The sequence below is a fragment of the Symphalangus syndactylus genome, chromosome 13, assembly GCF_028878055.3.
Source record: "Symphalangus syndactylus isolate Jambi chromosome 13, NHGRI_mSymSyn1-v2.1_pri, whole genome shotgun sequence".
NCBI lineage: Eukaryota > Metazoa > Chordata > Mammalia > Primates > Hylobatidae > Symphalangus > Symphalangus syndactylus.
In genome coordinates this window covers 62,552,261-62,572,919 of record NC_072435.2, presented here as the reverse complement: position 1 = coordinate 62,572,919, position 20,659 = coordinate 62,552,261, and the positions used below count along the sequence as shown (strand labels likewise).

Genomic DNA, 20,659 nt, shown 5'->3' with positions numbered 1-20,659 from the left:
AAATTCTACGAACAAGAAGTAAAGTCTTTCATTTCACAAGAAAGGTGAGACTTAAAGGACACATACCATATGAGAGAAGGAAATTCGACAAATAAAATGAACTCCAAGATCAAAATCACTGGTCTAGTTAGATCTGGGTGGCAGAGAATAGATAGAGAACAGAAATCCATTTATGGCTTGAGTGTCAGGAGTTAAAGGACACAACAAAAGGGGGAAGAATGAGAGGCCAAGGTGACCATAATTTGCAGCTTCATACCTTTGCTTAAAAGCATCCCCTAGACCCAGCACTTTGGGAGGCCAAGGAGGGAGGATCATGAGGTCAGGATTTCGAGACCAGCCTGGCCAACATGGTGAAACCCCATCTCTACTAAAAATACAAAAACTAGCCAGTCACGATGGTGGGTGCCTGTAATCCCAGCTACTCGGGAGGCTGAGGCAGGAGAATTGCTTGAACCCGGGAGGCAGAGGTTGCAGTGAGCCGAGATTGCACCACTGTGCTCCAGCCTGGGCAACAGAGCAAGACATTATCTCAAAAAAAAAAAAAAAGCATCCCCTAGAAAAGTTAGTATGCTTGTAATTCCTTCTTCCCAGACTTTCTAAAAAGTAAAGATAGTGTTTCTGTTTAATTCTAAAACTCTACTTACTGTTTTCTTTAGAAGCTTATCTCTGGCTTCTACTTCTAGATTTATTATGCAGTTTCTTGCTTGTTGGCATGTACTTCAGTATGTTTATCTTTATTGATGGTTTTAAATTATAAGTGCTTTGAGGCCAGGATCTAACTACCTTGCTTACCATAGCAGAATACTATTGGTACATGTCTGCTAAACAAAGAATAAATATCATCTGATGTGGGACGTAAAAATCAGGAGCATTTGTCTTTTAATTACCTCTTAATATGTTTCAAAGGTTGAGAATGTAATGCTACCATTTTAAGCTCCTTCGAGTAAGGGTGCTATCTAAATAAATCTAAGGAGAAAAGAAACACAAAAAAGCGAAGAGGCCAAAAAAGAGCTCAGATGGCTGGGACAAGTGTTGCTGCGACCCAAATTCCTTCTAAGTAGGAAACACAGAAATTTTTTTTTTTTATTTTAATCTCTTGAACTGACAAGGTATGGGCTTTTCTATGTAAAGATTTTTCTGTTTCTAGAATCTTTGATGCTCACACTTCATGTATTCCCTCCTGAATATTGAACACTTTTATTTATCCTTTTGACACTCTCTTTCTAGAGATTAATTCAAAAAGTTTCATTTGAAATGCCCCTGAATAAAAGTCATCTGAATATTGTAAGGGGTGATTTTTGATCAGAACATATCAAAACGTATTTTTACATTTTTAAAGCCTAGAGACACCTTGATAGGACATCCTTAGATTTTTGACAAAGTACTGGAGCTATCTCCATTTGTCTTGGTCAGTTGAACTCAGTTCGATCAGCCAACTTGGTCAGTTTGATCAGCCGTGAGAGAGAGATTTATTTAAGAGAGTGATGAAACGAGATGTTATCTTGTTTAGGGATTTTTTTAATGCTATAAATTTGTCCAAGTACTTTTCTTGGGATAATACTCCCAAATAGGGCTGCCAAGGAAATTCACATAGAATACAATGAAGAGTACACAGTGGCCATGTTCTAAGCTTACTGTCAGCCTTCCTCATGTTCTAAGCTTACTGTCAGTCTCCCTCTTCCATTTCCTTCCCCTTCTCCACCCTTTCACTCCTTCTCCCATTTTTCCTGACCAACACCTTCTCTCTAGTTGGTACAAAAGATCAATATTGAAAGTGGTCAATAGTAGCACTTGATGGAAAATGAGGTGAGGGAACAGTTTAAGATCATGTAAGTGGGATGTGAGAGAATGTCTTCAAAAATTCAAAGATTTAAGATCAATCCAATGTTGTTTGGTACATCTTGGAGGAGAGAGGTCTCTAACAATTTTTTTTTTTTTTTGAGATGGAGTTTCCCTCTTGTTGTCCAGGCTGGTGTGCAATGGCGTAATCTTGGCTCGCTGCAACCCTTGCCTCCCGGGTTCAAGCAATTCTCCTGCCTCAGCCTCCCGAGTAGCTGGTATGCACCATCACACCCAGCTAATTTTGTATTTTTAGTAGAGATGGGGTTTCTCCATGTTAGTCAGGCTGGTCTTGAACTCCCAACCTCAGGTGATCCACCTACCTCGGCATTCCAAAGTGCTGGGATTATAGGCATGAGCCACTGCACCCAGCCAACAATTTTTACATTTTTTTAAATTAAATTTTTATTATCCATGTGGCCTGCTTTAAGTTAGTCAGATATTGAACAAGTGTGGTAAAAGTTGTTCTTGTACATTCAAATTAAATACTTATTTCCCTCTTTCCCTGTTTTTAGCCATATATTTAATTAGAAATCATCTTATTGCCTAGTTCATGAACCCAGATTTGAACTTAACCTGTAAAACACCTAAGTTAAGAAAAGAATGTCAGATCATATAATTTAATAAAATTCCAATTAAATTCTCTGAGTTTAAACGCTCCTACAACAGTTATAATCTTTAGCACAGAGAAGAGAAATGAAATAGTGGATCTTAAACACAGGCATAGAAATAACTGATCTGACATAAGAGGTATAAATTTTCTAAGGCTAACAAGTATTTTTGATCAAAAATCAGGAAAAGGTTAGGCAAATAGTAGCTCATGCCTGTAATCCCAGAATTTTGGGAGGTCCAAGTGGGAGGATCGCTTGAGGTCGGGAGTTCACAACCAGCCTGGGCAACATACTGAGACCTCATTGCTACACAAATAGAATCAGGAAAAAATAAAAGATGAGAGAAGACAAAATACAGAAGGTCATCTGGGCCATGAAAAGAATAAAATTCCTTTTGAGAAAAACACTCTATTAAGACAGTGCAAAATAAATTCATGAATTGAACAGCTGTGCTTTACTTCTGAAAGATTCCATTGAGAATTTATTAGCATGCATCTCATCTAAAAGCCTGGAGTTTAATTACACAAAATTATTAAAAAGAGAAAACTGGTGTTTTTTTCTCTTCTTTTTAATGAGAGAGAAAAACAAATGCTTAAGTGGATCTATTCCAAGTCTTCCACAAACTGAACTGGGGACATCGTTTTTTAAAATAGTTTTGGGCTATATCTATAGTCTATGCTCAAGAGCCAATCCTTACCTTTGAGGAAAGAAAATATATGGTAGGAAAATATGTAAAAGTATGAGGGTAATCTATAACCCCCTACCTCTACACCACTCGTCGTTAACAAAATATTGCCTTCACAGTGCTGAAGTTTCAGTCAGGCCAGAATCCATATCACCCACAGTGAATATAAAAGGTAGATGAAAATTATTCCTTATTACCTTCCCAAAATAAAAGAGCATAAAATAGCAAGACTATGACATTCAAACTTCACAGCTTAATCAGAAGCAAAGCCTATGAATGAGATGGGTCATGCTTCCAAAAGCTGTCAAGAAGAAAAGTCTTGCAGTGGCTCAGGATTAGTAGAGCTGTCCAGGGTCCTGACCCCATTCACCACCATCTCTTGCCCTGTCTCCTTTCCTGTGTTTCTGTTTTAAACACTTATCATCTTGACCTTTAACATTCTTTCATAAATGATGACAACTCTTACCTACTATTTCAGAATGCCTCAAGACCTTCCAATACAACCTTACCTTAGAAAATCTTTGTAGGTGCAGGTTGCTGTCTCTATGAACACCAAGAACAGGGAGCCTGGAACACTCTGGTTTAAGTGCATGCATTGTTAACCCTGGAAAGATTTAATATCATTCATTTTTTTCTAAGGACCAATTAATTTATTTACTTTTTTCTTTTGAGACAGAGTCTCACTCTGTTGCTCACTGCAACCTCTGCCTCCCGGGTTCAAGCAATTCTCCTGCCTCAGCCTCCTGAGTGGCAGGGATTACAGGTGCACACCACCGTGCCTGGCTAATTTTTTGTATTTTTCGTAGAGATGGGGGTTCACCATGTTGGCCAGGCTGGTCTCTAAACCTGACCTCAAGTGATCCGCCAGCCTCGGCCTCCCAAAGTGCTGGGATTACAGGCGTGAGCCACTGCCCCCAGCCCAATTTATTTGCATTTAAATTATACTTCTCAAATTGGACTTCTTGGTTATAAAAATATCCATGATTTGCTAGCCCTATGCCCCTGTGACTACCAGCACAATTAGTTATTAAAAGATGAGGCAATATGACATACTTACAGAAATAAGATCAAGGTAAAAAGGCCAATATAGCCATGACCAGGTCAATATTTATCACAAATGTGTTCACACTCTGGAGCACATACTGCTAAAAGGTAAAACTAGCTGGATATTAGTGTTGCACAGTCTGGTTACCAGAAAGTATTAGTACAGTGTTTTCTGCTTTAAACAAAGACCTAAAAATATGCCCTGCAACTCTTTATCAGGTAAGAATATCAATTGTCTGATGTGATTTAATATCTATCATTTACAGATTTATTATGTCTTTCTCTCTTAATCACAATGCTCAAAAAACCTCCTATTCATGTAATTCATGTAAAATATGATGGCTTATGATTGGAAACTTTGTTTTTACCCTGAGAAGTTAGATTATTATTGAAAATAATATAAATCCATATAGCTAATTTGCCAAAAGCTGTGTTTTAAATCCAGTAAATGTGTTTTTAAATAATGCAACTTCTGACCTGCTTAGTATTCAAAACCAAAAACTGAAATTCTGCCACCCTCTTTGCAGTCTATTGATTTGAGAACTACAGCTGCTGAAATTAAACTTTATTGTTAGCATAGAGCTTTCAGCTGAGGAAGCAATTTCAAATTGGTTTCTTTTCTAGCCCAGCTTAATATTAAGTAAATATGTGCCTATAAGTGTCTCTAGCTAGATTATTACCTAAAGTAGTGCATGCAACTTTGCAGGTGCAGCTCTGAGAAACGAAAATCTACTTTGGTGATGAATCTTCATATCCAATGGGTAAACACATGTTTTAAAATTGAATGCATGGTTATCCCCAGAGTACAAGAATGTTTTCAAAGTTAGACATTTTTTGTTTAACATACGTTTTAATTTAGTGCTCCAAGCTATAGATTACAGAAATGAAATGGCCACAGTCCCTGTTCTTGAGAAACACCCTATTTAAAAAGAAGATAGAACCAGATATTATAATGTACCATGAAAATAAATAACAGAGATTTGCACAGTGTACAATGGTAAAGGCCTCTTGTTTATGAGTGGGGGGGTCAGTAATTTTAGGGACTAGGGAATGAAAATTACCCCCGAGGAAATCAAATAGGGACTGATGAGACAAATGCCTTTGCTTTATTTTTTTAAATAGCAAGTTCAATTTCCTGGTTCAAGAAATAGCTTCTATTCTCTAAAAATAATAAAATAATGTTCCCCTGCTGGCATAAACAGTAACGGAAGTAACGGAAATAATAACCCATCATTTTATAGACATTCTGAAAGACAAGGGAAAATGATGAATAGAAGAATACTATGAAAAGCTATGAATTTTGAATAACAAGATCAGTAAAGATATTACCTATTTTGATTTCAAATCTATAGGCAGTGAAATTTTGGAAACTTGAGGAAAGGAACACAGTACCTTTTCATGAATGTCTTATCTTTTAAAGAATACTGTGCCTTTCAAAGTTATGCCTTGCAATAGGATGAAAAAAATTAGAAATTTGTCTCAGAAGTCAATAAAACTTGACTTAGTTTGATACTGTGCCAATTTAAGCTTACAACTGAATAGAATCAGATTTCCCTTCCTAACAAAGAAAGCCATAGCTGCTACTCTACGTACATATATATCTCTACCACAAAAACCCAACCCTCCACATCATGTCAATTTGCCTACTCTGATGCATTTTTGTGTCATAAAGAGATGAAACTGATAGTTTTGAGTGAAACTCTTTGTAGAAACCACTTTTATCAATTGACTATGAAGAATAAGGAAAACCAGTCCAAACTATATACCCTGTATCTATATAACACAAACATGAGTGACAATTGGTCACTTTACCTTATGATTAAACAAAGGAAAAAGACTTATTTAGATAATTCAGTTCAAATAGATTTGGGAGGCTATGGTTTTGTTCCAGGAAGCCAAATATAACACTCAAGAATACAGGATAAAAAAGGAAAACCACTATGCTGTCCACAAGCCAAGGAGAAAAGCTGTAAATGGTGACCAAGCTCAGGGACACCTTCATCTCCTAAAAAGAATCCATCATCCAAGACTTATACATATTCTTATATACACAGTGCAACCATCACCATCTCCACCACCACCACCACCACCACAACTAACACTTACTGGGCATTTACTATGTGCCAGGTATTATTCTAAATGATACATCTTCATTATTTTAGTACATGTCTGCAACAACCTCATATGAGGAATGTCTTTCCATATTTCACCGAATCTAAGACATCATTGATGAAGAGACATGATTTTTTTTGTATATTGCTAAGAAAGTAAAAGCATAAGCTATGATTGGCTTTCCATTTTAAGCCACATTTAGATTTTTGAGCTAAACTATGAAATTATGTGCACTTAGGATTCAATGAAATTCAATAATATTGCCCTTATTTTACAAAGGAACACACTACAGCTCAGAGGGGTTAAGTTGTTAACTTTCCCAAGGTCACTCACATTCAAGCAAGATAAAGAAAGTGGAGGAGACAGGGTATGAATCTGGGTCCAAAAGATCCAGGTTCCCTCACCAGTGCCACCCTCTATTTTTATGATATAGAACAACCAACACTTGCTTTCTCATCTTTTGAAGCAGGAATTTTAGCTTTGAAGTACATTATTTCTAAGATCCCTTTCAGCTTCCAATGGTTGAATTCTCAGGTTTTTTATCTTCACAAACAGGCAGTGGTTTGGAATTTAATGTGAAAAAGACATGATAATTCACAGCGTAATTTTATGACAGTGGAAATGAGAACAGGCCCTGCAAAAGAAATCAGACTTGGGGCAATGCAGCGGAAGTAGCAGTGCTTTTTGAATCTGAAAGCCCTGATTTCCAGTACCAATACCAATGCACATTCTTTTTAAGCTATGTGATACTGGGTGAGATGCTTACCCTCTTTGAACTGGAGTTTCTTTATCAAAAAATAAAAATGCCTATTTCAAAGGGATGTTGTGAAGATGAGCTATTACAGTGAAAGTGAATCCCTTGTTATGGGACAGTTGTTCCATAAAAGCTAGTTGCCCATGTGCCCAAAACATTACTCTAAATTAAAAGTGTAGTCCGGCTGAGGCGGGTGGATCACGAGGTCAAGAGATCTAGACCATCCTGGCCAACATGGTGAAACCTGTCTCTACTAAAAATACAAAAATTAGCTGGGCATGGTGGAGTGTGCCTGTAATCCCAGCTACTCAGGAGGCTGAGGCAGGAGAATCGCTTGAACTAGGGAGTCGGGGGTTGCAGTGAGCTGAGATCGCGCCACTGCACTCCATCCTGGCGACAGAGCGAGACTCTATCTCAAAAATAAATAAATAAATAAAGTGTAGTCCACTCTTGGTCCCGGTATATTTTTGGGCTCTATGTATTCTCTTCTTACAAATGTCATAGGACAATGGTACTGGAAAGTTGAAAAGAATGGGGGAAATTGTGCAAGGTATTACTAAGAGACAGGCATTTTGTATGTAACAGTTGTAGATATTTGTTATTCCCCACCTCACCCAGTATCCATTCCCCCTTCTTCTGGGGAAGTGCCATGGAAAGTACTGTCTTTTCCATTTTGTCCAAAATTCATGGACAAAATCCATTGTCCATGGATTTTTGAATTGAGTTGACTGGACACCTAACTACATAGAGGGGCATGAGATTCAGGCTTGGAAAATCAAATATTTCATCAGATCTCATGAGATTCAATTTGTGAAGTTTTGCTGCAACTGTTGAGAGGAAGCATGTGCTCTTTCCTGCTGGACTTGAACCTTGAAATTTGAAGCTGTGGATGGCCATCTTGCTATCCTGAGAGTGTAAGAAATAACACAACATGGTTGAGAACAGAGTTGAGAGATGGGAAGAGGCAGTGCCCTGATGACGTCATCCCATAAGCTAGTAAGTTCCTTTTTTGTGTGTATGAACTAAGTTCTCCCCTTCTTTCTTTCTTTCTTTCTTCTTTCTTTCTTTCTTTCTTTCTTTCTTTCTTTCTTTCTTTCTTTCTTTCTTTCTTTCTCTTTCTTTCTTTCTTCTTTCTGTCTTTCTCTCTTTCTTTCTTTCTCTCTCTCTCTTTTTCTCTTTCTTTCTTTCTTCTAATACTGTAAATTCCTCTCGTTTAAATCTATTTGGGTTAGGTTGTCTGTTACAACCCCGAAATATTCTAGGTTACCCCAAATAAGATAATGTCATTTGCTTTCTTGAGGGAATTTGACTTGGGAAGAGAAACTACTACTAATTTTATTACCTAATTCTCTTCCTGAAACTGGGCAGAGTCAAGAGTACCACTGCCATTTTGCAAGCTGCCTCATTTGCAAGACTGAGTGACAGAAAGTCAGGTATGACAGAAAAGGGCCACTACATCTCTCCTAGTTCCCAAAGTGTGAACAATCCATACCTACATTGCTCCTAAAGTCACTACTTGTTTGTCTTCCTAGACACAATCATTTAATAATCAAAGATCATATTCATTCTAGAGATTGCTTTTAGATTTTTCTCTCTAAATCTTTTAGTAGAACCAGTAAAATCTAACTCTAAAATAGATTGGTGTAAGTTCCATTTCCTCTCTTCTTTATAATTGCACTGATGAAGGGGTCAATGCAAATGAAAAGCAGGCTGCAGGAGAAGGAAGGGAAGCCATGAGGCCTGAGCCAGCTAAATACAGATCAGAGAAAGAATTCCATGGTTGAGAAAACTGGGTATGTAGTAACTTGGAGTTACTATTTTCAAGTCAGAACATTCATTAAGTGCTGCTCTAAATGCTATATGCAATTTGGATAAAGTCCAAAAGTATATCCAATTCACATTCCTTAGATGGTATTTACAGCTTTCCATCATCTCAAGCAAAACCAGTTTTCTAGCCTCCCTCTTCCCTTCTTTCCCGTACTAATCAACTATTTCAGCTAGATCCATCCACTCCAATCTCTTGAACACATTCAATAGATTTCATTGCTGTGGCTTTGATCTTGCCATTTCCTCTCCTAAGGAAACCTTTCATCTCCTTTCAACTTTCCTAAGTCCCACAGGAATCAAATCCATTTCCTCTTGTCTTACAAAGCTTTCCCTAACCTCTTTAGCTGAAAAGGATTTTTCCTCACTCTTAACACTGAGAGCATTTACTGTCTATCCCTCATTTGGCTTGCATTTATATACTGCCTTGCACCATTAGCTGCCCTTTAATGTATATGCATTTCATTTCTCCAATTAGATTGTTTGAGGTTAAGCATGATTATTCTTATGTTTCATGGTAAACCCATTAGTACCTGGTAAGTGATTTGTACAAAGTAAGTGTTCAAAAAATAACTTGTTTGTAGATTGAGAATTGAGTCTAGGCAAAATGCTGCCCTGTGCATGTTTTTGCTCACAATTTCTCTTGAGAATAGTGTTAGTAACTGGGTGACAAATCTGAAAGAGGGAAAAATGTGGTGGTTTGGGAAGAAATGGCAAATGGATAAATGTTAAATGGGAGGAGATAAAGAGACCAGGTCAGTAGAGCTGAAATGAAACACATATGATAGAAGACATGGAGATTGTATAGAAACTTCATTCCCAAGACTTCTACAAATGGTACCTACACAAACTTCAATCAACTTCAGCAAGATCAGCCCCAATACATACATGTGGGAAGTTGTTTAGTTCAAGTTCCCTGTCTTTTTAATGATACTGAAGCATCTCTTTGCAGCTAGGCAGTGATAATAAAATTCCAAGAGGAGAATAATAATTCAACATGCACAAAAGAAAGCATGAGATCAACACTACAGAAAGAAAGCCTAGAATTTTAGGCACAAGAACTGCACAGATTGGTGAATAGAGCTGGATTTAAAATATAGCTGTGTGATTTGGGATCATTTACTTAGCACTTTTGAGGATCAGTTCCCTTCGGTGTAAAATGGCAGTAAGCTTACTCTGACAGACTGCTAGCAGCCTAGCCAATGTACATTCTCCCCACCGCCCCTCTCCTATCTTGCTAGCAGAATCTCTGTATTGTTGGAAGCAACAATGCACTAAAAGGGCATTTCCTATCCTTACTTTCAGATAAGGGTGAGATCACAGTTCAGAAGGCACTGTACTGAGCTTTTTGGAAATCTCTTTAAAAGAGAGCTGACTCAGCTAGGAGGTGTGCCCTTCTGCATTTAACCTCCTTCTTCCTCCTTCCACCTGGAATATGGATATGACAGCTGGAGCTATGGTGGCCATCCTGCCACCACAAGGCAATCATGAGGCTAGAAGCCATTCACTAAGTTTAATAAACAGAGAGATGAAAGATACCTGGGTAACTGATGGCCGTGGAGCTGGCCTGGGATTGACTACCTTTGGATTTTTTCAAATGTGAGAGAAAAATAAACTTCTTTCTTGTTTAGTCTGTTATTCTTCTGTCTCTTTTACCAATAACCAAATGCAATTCCTACTTCCTAAAATTGCTATGTACATTACATGAAACAATATTTATGAAGAGTCCATATATGTGCTATTATCTTTTCCTTATATCATTTATAAAAGACTTAATCATGGAGTAAATAAGTAATGTTTGGAATATCAGTTCAGATTAAAACACTGCCATTTTAGCTCATTTTTTTGCCTGCATATAATGTTGATAAATATCTCAAGATATTATTATTCCCTATGTGCATATCATGAGTTATTTCAAACTCTCCTCTTGTTCTACTTGCACTCTCTTTGGATCAGGTGTGTATGGACTTACTGTTTTTCTACTCTGCACCTTTTATCCTGTTACTTTTCACACACAAAAGGTCCTCACTCTATTCTCTGTCTACCCAAAGCCTGTTCATTCTTCAAAGTTCATCTGATTTCCTCAGTCCGTAGTAACAACTCCCCATAAATGCCGCTTACAGTGATTCTTCCCCACTTGAACTCCCTTATCAATTATGTATACTAAATTATTTGGCACTGAATAATTTCCTTCTTGTCTTCCTTTTAGTTGTCTGATATGTGTAAGTCTTATCCTCTGTACAAAACTGTTACCTCCTTGAGAGAAGTAACATATTATTTAAGGAACATTCAGTAATATCAACAGACATGAGACAGATAAAGATATCCTTTTTGTTGGTTTAAACTCAGCATAACTCAGGATCCCTCTCCTGTCCTCCAATCTCTGATAGAATCTAGCACAGAATGAGGCACAGAGAAGATGCCTAATTAGTACATGCTTCACGTAATTGAAAACTCTTGCCATGTTTAGGTCATGATGCCAGCATAAAAAACATTCGACTGATATTTAATCAAGAATTTTCATCTGAAAATTTAAAGTGCCTGCCCAATGAACCTAATGTTCTAGGACAAACCAGTACAACGGAAAAGAACACACAGCTAGCCAGAGACAAAATGGAAAAATACCAGGCTGGTCAAGAACCATTTCCAAGTTCTCTGTTTCCTTCCCTGACCAAAGAATTTATTCAATCTAATCAAAGCAGCACTTCAGCTGAATGCCATTGAGTTTCTTTCCACCTGAGAGAGGCAAAAGCTGAGTTTACCACCTTAGAAGAAGCCTATATTGACATGTTTTCGATTGCCCCTTAGAATATCTCATACAGAACAATTATCATGTCCACTTATCACTTCTTTGGAGGTGATATTTTCATGTTAAGTCAGAGGTTAAATATAACAATTAATTTAATTTGTAATTTCCCATTTCTTTTAGATCCTTGAAACAGAAATTGCTTTTATTAAAGTATGAGTTGAAAGTCACAACAAAATCAGGTGGCAGAGTTTGAAACTTAAGTGTACAAAAAATAAAAAGAAAGAGTCAAAAGTAACTATCAACAGATTTTACACACAGCAAAACGATCTTTCAAGAATGAAGGTAAAATAAAGACATTTTTGGTCCAACGAAAACTGAGAGAGTGTGTGACTAGTAGACCCTGTCAAAAGAAAATTCTAAAGGAGTATTTAAGGCAGAAGGAAAATAATCCCAGAGAAAGAGTTTATAATCCAAGAAGAAAAGAAGAGCAAAGGAAGTGTTAAATATGGGATTGATCTAAATGACCACTGAATGTTATAAATGACAGTAATAATGTTATGAAGTATGAATAAAATGATGTCACTAAAATACATGAAAACAATCAAATAAAATTATGGGAGGGCTAAATGGAATGGAAGTATTTTAAGATCAATGACAAAAGTAAAGCTATTTATTAGCTTAATATTTGTATAATTAAAGTACACATGCTACAGCAAATCTAGCGTAACAACTAAACAAACAGAAACAAAGTAAATAACATTATAAATTTGCAGAAGAAAAATCAAGTCCATATAAGGCAATACAGAGAGAAAAATAGACTAGGTGGGACAAATTTTTTAAAACAATAAAGTAGATACAAAACTAAATGCATCAGTAAATGCTTTAAATAAAGGACAAAGATAGCCAAAAAATTTCAATTATATGCTGTTTACTAGGCATAGAGCTAAAATACGAAAGGTTAAAAGGATTGAAAAAAGATGTAGTTAAATACTATAACTCCCCCATCAAAAGTTGGTATAACAAGATAATATTATACAAAATGGATTTCAAGACAAAAAATACTAGAGATTAAGATACTTATATAAAAATATAACTTCCAAATTTGTGTAAAATATATAATATGGTATCAAAAATCATGAATCAAAAATTGGTAAACACATAAGAAAAATAGATAAATTTATGACCATAGTGGAAGTTTTCTAACACTGTTTAAAAATTTTTTTTCAACAAAGAGGCAAGAGTTCAGCATAGAAATAGAAAAGTTGAACAATACAATTTACACCCCTGACCTAATGGTTATATACAGAACACAACATCAATATCTGCTGAATACATGTTCCTTTTAAAACATGGGAAAGTTTATGAAATTGATTCCTGAGCCATCAAGTTTCAAAGGATTGAAATCATATAGTATATATTCTCTGGCTATCTTGCAATTCAGCTAGAAGTAAAAATCAAGAAAATAACTATAAAATCCCCATATGTTTGGAAATATTAAAAAACGTGTCTAAAACAACTATATTGGTTAAACAGGAAATCATAATGAAAAGTAGAAAATATTTTGGACTGAGTGATAATAAAAATATTACATATCAAAAATTGTAGAATATAGCCAAACCAGTACTAAGAGGAAATGTATACTCTTACAAGCAAATATTAGAGAAAAAAAAATTGGCGAACACTGAGCTAAATACCCAGCTGAAGACATTTAGAAAAGATCAAAATAAAACTCAAAGGGAGCAGAAAGCAGAAATGGAATGAAGAGCGGAAATTTATGAGATTGTAAATAAACATACAGTAGAGAGGAACAACGAAGCCAAAGCTGTTTTCTGAGAATAATAATTAGATTACAAAACTGTGAAAATGATCAAGAAATTAATAGTGAAGGTACTTTTAATCATATCAGGAACAATCTCAGGAATGAAAAGGTGAGTATCACTACAGATGCCTTAGACATCTTTAAAAGATAATAAATTGAATTCAACAGGCAACTCTGTGACAAAATTGGTAAGTTCCCACATGAAAATAGAACTAGCCAAAACAGACTCAAGAAGTCGAAATCTTGAATAGTTCTGTAACTATGAAATGAATTGAATCTGTAGTTAAATTTCCTACACAGACCAACAAAAATTTGTCAGGGCCAAATAGTTTCATTTGTGAGTTCTTTCAAATACTCAAAGAATAAATAGTCCATTTTTCTATAAACACTAACAGAGAACAGAAAAAGAAGAAACACTTCCCAACTCATTTTGTCAGGCCAGCAAAACCTTGATACTAGAATCTAAAAGAAGGAGAAAAAATTACAGACCAGTTTCACTCATGAACAATACGCAAAACTCCTAAACAAGAAACAGGTGTTAGCAAACCAAATCTGGCATTATGTAAAACAATATTATACCACCATACCAAGAAACAAGAGAATCATTTAATACTATTTTAACATTATTTCATGATGAAAATTCTTAGCAATCTAAAAATAAAAGGGGACTTTGTCAATCGACTGAAGGTTATCTACAAAAATGCCTACTGAATATATCATACTTAATAGCAACACATGAAAAGCTTTGCTTTGATATTAGAAATGAGACAGAGATGCACACTATCACTACATCCATCCTACATTGTAATAAAGGTCTTCAATATCACAGTAAAAATGAAAATTATGTAATAGTGAAAAGACTAGGAGAGATAATAAAAATGGTAATTTTCACAGATGAAATTTCTGTATACAGAGAAAATATCAAAGAATCTATACATAATCTCTTAGAATTCCTAGTAGAATTTAACAAGGTTGCTGTATATGCAATATGCAAAACTAAATCATTGTAAGTAATAACAATTAAGATTGACATTAAGAACAAAAAGTAAAATTTTCCAAATTTTTGAGTACTCAGAAATAAGCTCAACTAAAAGACATGTAACTCCTCTAAAGCCTTAACCACTTAAAAGGGAGGAGAGTATCTTTATGTCTTTGGAAGAGAGAAGAACTTATTTAACTATATAAAAATAGCAACAGCTATAAAGGAAAATAATTTAAATACAACTATATTAAAAGAATTTATATTACCGAGATGCTATAAAAACAATGACAAGATGAGTCCAGCATAGGAAAATACGATTACAACACAGATCACTGACAATGGTGCAGGTAAAACTGTAGTGTTCATATAAACAATTGATTCAAAATTTTAATTTCTTTTTAAATACAGATAGAGGTATGGTTATGTTGCCCAGGCTGGTTTTGAAATCCTGGCTTCAAGTGATCCTCTTGTCTCGGCCTCACAAAATGGGATTACAGGTGGGACTCAATTTTGTGTTTGTTTGTTTTATTTATATATTTATTTTTAATAATACTTTAAGTTCTAGGGTACATGTGCACAATGTGCAGGTTTGTCACATATGTATACACGTGCCATGTTGGTGTGCTGCACCCATTAACTCGTCATTTACATTAGGTATATCTCCTAATGCTATCCCTCCCCCTCCCCTACCCCACCACAGGCCCCAGTGTGTGATGTTCCCCACCCTGTGTCCAAGTGTTCTCATTCTTCAATTCCCACCTATGAGTGAGAACATGTGGTGTCTGGTTTTCTGTCCTTGTGATAGTTTGCTCAGAATGATGGCTTCCAGCTTCATCTATGTCCCTACAAAGGACATGAACTCATCATTTTTTATGGCTGCATAATATTCCATGGTGTATATGTGCCACATTTTCTTAATCCAATCTATCATTGATGGACATTTGGGTTGGTTCCAAGTCTTTGCCATTGTGAATAGTACTGCAATAAACATACGTGTGCATGTGTCTTTATAGCAGCACGATTTATAATCCTTTGGGTGTATGCCCAGTAATGGGATGGCTGGGTCAAATGGTGTTTCTAGTTCTATATCCTTGAGGAATCGCCACACTGACTTCCACAATGGTTGAACTAGTTTACAGTCCCACCAACAGTGTAAAAGCATTCCTATTCCTCCACAACCTCTCCAGCACCTGTTGTTTCCTAACTTTTTAGTGATCGCCATTCTAACTGGTGTGAGATGGTATCTCATTGTGGTTTTGATTTGCATTTCTCTGATGGCCAGTGATGATGAGCATTTTTTCGTGTGTCTGTTGGCTGCATAAATGTCTTCTTTTGAGAAGTGTCTGTTCATATCCTTTGCCCACTTTTTGATGGGGTTATTTGATTTTTTCTTGTATATCTGTTTAAGTTCTTTGTAGATTCTGGATATTAGCCCTTTGTCAGATGGGTACATTGTAAAAATTTTCTCCCATTCTGTAGGTTGGCTGTTCACTCTGATGGTAGTTTCTTTTGCTGTGCAGGAGCTCTTTAGTTTAATTAGATCCCATTTGTCAATTTTGGCTTTTGTTGCCATTGCTTTTGGTGTTTTAGACATGAAGTCCTTGCCCATGCCTATGTCCTGAATGGTATTGCCTAGGTTTTCTTCTAGGGTTTTTATGGTTTTAGGTCTAACATTTTAGTCTTTAATCCATCTTGAATTAATTTTTGTATAAGGTGTAAGGTAGGGATCCAGTTTCAGCTTTCTACATATGGCTAGCCAGTTTTCCCAGCACTATTTATTAAATAGGGCATCCTTTCCCCATTTCTTGTTTTTGTCAGGTTTGTCAAAGGTCAGAGGGTTGTAGATGTGTGGTATCATTTCTGAGGGCTCTGTTCTGTTCCATTGGTCTATATATCTCTGTTTTGGTACTAGTACCATGCTGTTTTGGTTACTGTAGCCTTGTATAGTTTGAAGTCAGGTAGCGTGATGCTTCCAGCTTTGTTCTTTCGGCTTAGGATTGTCTTGGTAATGCGGGCTCTTTTTTGCTTCCATATGAACTTTAAAGTAGTTTTTTCCAATTCTGTGAAGAAAGTCTTTGGTAGCTTGATGGGGATGGCATTGAATCTATAAATTACCTTGGGCAGTATGGCCATTTTCACAATATTGATTCTTCCTATCTATGAGCATGGAATGTTCTTCCATTTGTTTGTGTCCTCTTTTATTTCATTGAGCAGTGGTTTGTAGTTCTCCTTGAAGAGTTCCTTCACGTACCTTGTAAGTTGGATTCCTAGGTATTTTATTCTCTTTGAAACAGTTATGAATGGGAATGGGAGTTCACTCATGATTTGGCTCTCTGTTTGTCTGTTATTGGTGTATAGGAAGGCTTGTGATTTTTGCACATTGATTTTGTATCCTGAGACTTTGCTGAAGTTGCTTATCAGCTTAAGGAGATTTTGGGCTGAGACAATGGGGTTTTCTAAATATACAATCATGCCATCTGCAAACAGGGACAATTTGACTTCCTTTTTTCCTAATTGAATATCCTTTATTTCTTTCTCCTGCCTGATTGCCCTGGCCAGAACTTCCAACACTATGTTGAATAGGAGTGGTGAGAGAGGGCATCCCTGTCTTGTGCCAGTTTTCAAAGGGAATGCTTCCAGTTTTTGCCCATTCAGTATGATATTGGCTGTGGGTTTGTCATAAATAGCTCTTATTATTTTGAGATACGTCCCATCAATACCTAGTTTATTGAGAGTTTTTAGTATGAAGGGCTGTTGAATTTTGTCGAAGGCCTTTTCTGCATCTATTGAGATAATCATGTGGTTTTTGTCTTTGGTTGTGTTTATATGATGGATTATGTTTATTGATTTGCATATGTTGAACTAGCCTTGTATCCCAGAGATGAAGCCAACTTGATCGTGGTGGATAAGCTTTTTGATGTGCTGTTGGATTCAGTTCGCCAGTATTTTATTGAGGATTTTTGCATCGATGTTCATCAGGGATATTGGTCTAAAATTCTCTTTTTTCTGTGTGTGTCTCTGCCAGGCTTTGGTATCAGGATGATGCTGGCCTCATAAAATGCTGGCCTCCATAGAAGGATTCCCTCTTTTTATATTGATTGGAATAGTTTCAGAAGGAATGGTACTAGCTCCTCTTTGTACCTCTGGTAGAATTCACCTGTGAATCTGTCTGGTCCTGGACTTTTTTTGGTTGGTAGGCTATTAATTATTGCCTCAATTTCAGAGTCTGTTATTTGTCTATTCAGGGATTCAATTGCTTCCTGGTTTAGTCTTGGGAGGGTGTATGTGTCCAGGAATTTATCCATTTCTTCTAGATTTTCTAGTTTATTTGTGTAAAGATGTTTATAATATTCTCTGATGGTAGTTTGTATTTCTGTGGGATCGGTGGTGATATCCCCTTTATCATTTTTTATTGTGTCTATTTGATTCTTCTCTCTTTTCTTCTTTATTAGTCTTGCTAGTGGTCTATCAATTTTGTTGATCTTTCAAAAAACCAGTTCCTGGATTCATTGATTTTTCGGAGGGTTTTTTATGTGTCTGTCTCCTTCAGTTCTGCTCTGATCTGTTATTTCTTGCCTTCTGCTAGCTTTTGAATGTGTTTGTTCTTGCTTCTCTAGTTCTTTTAATTGTGATGTTAGGGTGTCAATTTTAGGTCTTTCCTGCTTTCTCTTGTGGGCATTTAGTGCTATAAATTTCCCTCTATACACTGCTTTAAATGTGTCTCAGAGATCCTGGTATGTTGTGTCTTTGTTCTCATTGGTTTCAAATGACATCTTTATTTCTGCCTTCATTTCATTATGTACCCAGTAGTCATTCGGGAAGAGGTTGTTCAGTTTCCATGTAGTTGAACAGTGTTAGTGAGTTTCTTAATCCTGAGTTCTAGTTTGATTGCACTGTGGTCTGAGAGACAGTTTGTTATAATTTCTGTTCTTTTACATTTGCTGAGGAGTGCTTTACTTCCAACTATTTGGTCAGTTTTGGAATAAGTGTGATGTGGTGCTGAGAAGGTATATTCTGTTGATTTGGGGTGGAGAGTTCTATAGATGTCTATTAGGTCCACTGGTGCAGAGCTGAGTTCAATTCCTGGATATCCTTGTTAACTTTCTGTCTTGTTGATCTGTCTAATGTTGACAGTGGGGTGTTAAAGTCTCCCATTATTATTGTGGGGGGGACTCAAATTTTTTAATCAGGCACATACTACGTGCCAAGCACTAGTGTAGGCAATGGGAAAATATTCCATTAGAGACATGGACGATAAGGTAGATAAATGGCACTAAACTATGCGTAGCATGTTAGACAAGCACCTAGGAGAAAAACAACAAAGACATATCCTGCTTGCCATCGATGAACATGCATGCTGTTTATATCCCTTATAGCCACCCAGTCCATCAACTGCTGTTTGTTATGGCATCCCAAACAGTCTAAGACATGCTACCACCTCGCAACAATTTCTTTCCCACCACTCTTTTTCACATCCTCCTTTCAGATCGTCTCAGAGTAAACTTGGACACCCTGCTTCAGCGTCAGGCTCAATCCCAGCCCCAGCAAGGACACCACACATTTCCAGAAAGAATACACACATTTATTTGCTGAGTATGTAGAGCTTGTAAGAGAAGTGCATGAGAATTTTCCTTCCACAACCCCCCTAATTCGGTACCCTCCACTGCTGATGGCAACACCAAAAATAAGTTCTTATCTCTTTCCATATAGTCTCAGGAATGAAGTCTAAGATGAGGAATTGCATTAACTTTACATTTTATTTTCAGTCAACTGCAGAGGGGCTCTATGCAGCCCATTCATATCTCCTAAATATGCATTATATCTAGCAGAACTCCATACTTACCTTCTGCCATGAGCTCACGGATCCCATTGTGAAGACTTGGGCCAAAGAGAGTCATAACCTTGATAATGACGTTGCCATAATCCAGAGCAGGTCCAGCTGGGTTTGGGAGTGGTGAGTCTCTGACATGAGACTGGGAATAACAACTTTATTTTCAACCTTTGTTCTATATTTTGAATAAAATGCTGCTTTCATAAGTAAAACAGACTTTTGTCTATGTGAATCCCTCCAATTTCTTGGTAAACGAGAACATACAATTTGATAACAAAAAATGGGGTCGGGGTGGCAGGGAGGACCAAAGAATGAGCACAAATACTGCTGAAGCCTGAAAGGAGGGGCCAGACATTATTGAGGCAAGAAAATGTTCAGTAGAGAAAGCCTGGGGGCTTGAAGTTAAACTTTGCTTAATACACATCTCTCCTGGGTCCCAGCAATGTTTTCCATCTTTCTAGCTAGAAGTCACTCTTTCCTCTCCATAATATTTTCCAAACAGCTTCAACTCATGGCTTCAAAATGAAGGCAAATGAGTGAGGTGGGTAGCATGGAAAGTTGAAATAATTGGGAACATCTTGTGTTTCCTTTCATTGCTCCCAAATACGGGTCTCATTCTACTTCATTCATGGACAGGATCAAGGTCACTGCAGTAGATGCTGGCAACTTCCGGCCTGAATATTCTGGATTTTGATAATTTCTGATAATAATCCCAGTATTCCCTGAAGCAAGAAAAAGTGAGAATAATTCTGATTCCTATTTACGAAAATCAAAAACTTTGAAAACTTGGTATCCTTCCCTCTTCCATTAATGTAAATACACACATCAAGGTCATTGAAAGCCTAACACAGCATGTCTATATCTATTCTTTGGTACCACTGAGCTGATTTTGATTTGTTTTCATCTGTCTGCAAGATCATTACTATCCTGCTGTATAATTAAATTGTTGCAGATTAGCATCAGGCCTTCTCACAATGATTCACCAACAGGGAGTGGACATTCAGCAGTAACAATTATTGGCGTACATTTCTCCTTAACTTCTGCAGAGTGTTTTACTTATTTTGGAAAGTATAGTCTTGTCTTGATAACTTTTATTAAATCATCCTTTTAAATCTCTTTCTGCCTCTTTATCATAGGTACCAAAAATAAAAACCCAATTTTTGGGATGGATGAGCTAGCTTATGGCAATCTTTCTCTGTATAATTGTCCCAAATCTTTGATCTCTGCAGTCCTTTCATTTGGAGTTTTTATATAAAACTGTCATTGACCTTGGAAGTGCCAGCTGTCCTCTTGAAATATGAGGCTGGTAATGATGAAACACAGCATTGATAATAACAAATGGTAGTTCATATTTCAGCTGAGTTGGGTCTTTATGCTCTTCTATTACACTCAAAGTATTCAGTATGAAG

The 20,659-nt window shown here is 36.7% G+C and overlaps 1 long non-coding RNA gene across 1 annotated transcript in view; it reads left to right on the top strand.

Moving 5' to 3' along the window:
* The window catches only part of LOC134732191 (uncharacterized), a 101,831-nt gene extending 82,437 nt beyond the window's left edge, over positions 1-19,394 (top strand). The window contains exons 2-3 of the long non-coding RNA XR_010115079.1: positions 14,828-14,916; positions 19,186-19,394. This is a non-coding gene — a long non-coding RNA (uncharacterized lncRNA). The remainder of the gene's footprint in view (positions 1-14,827; positions 14,917-19,185) is intronic.
* The last annotated feature ends 1,265 nt before the right edge of the window (positions 19,395-20,659 follow it).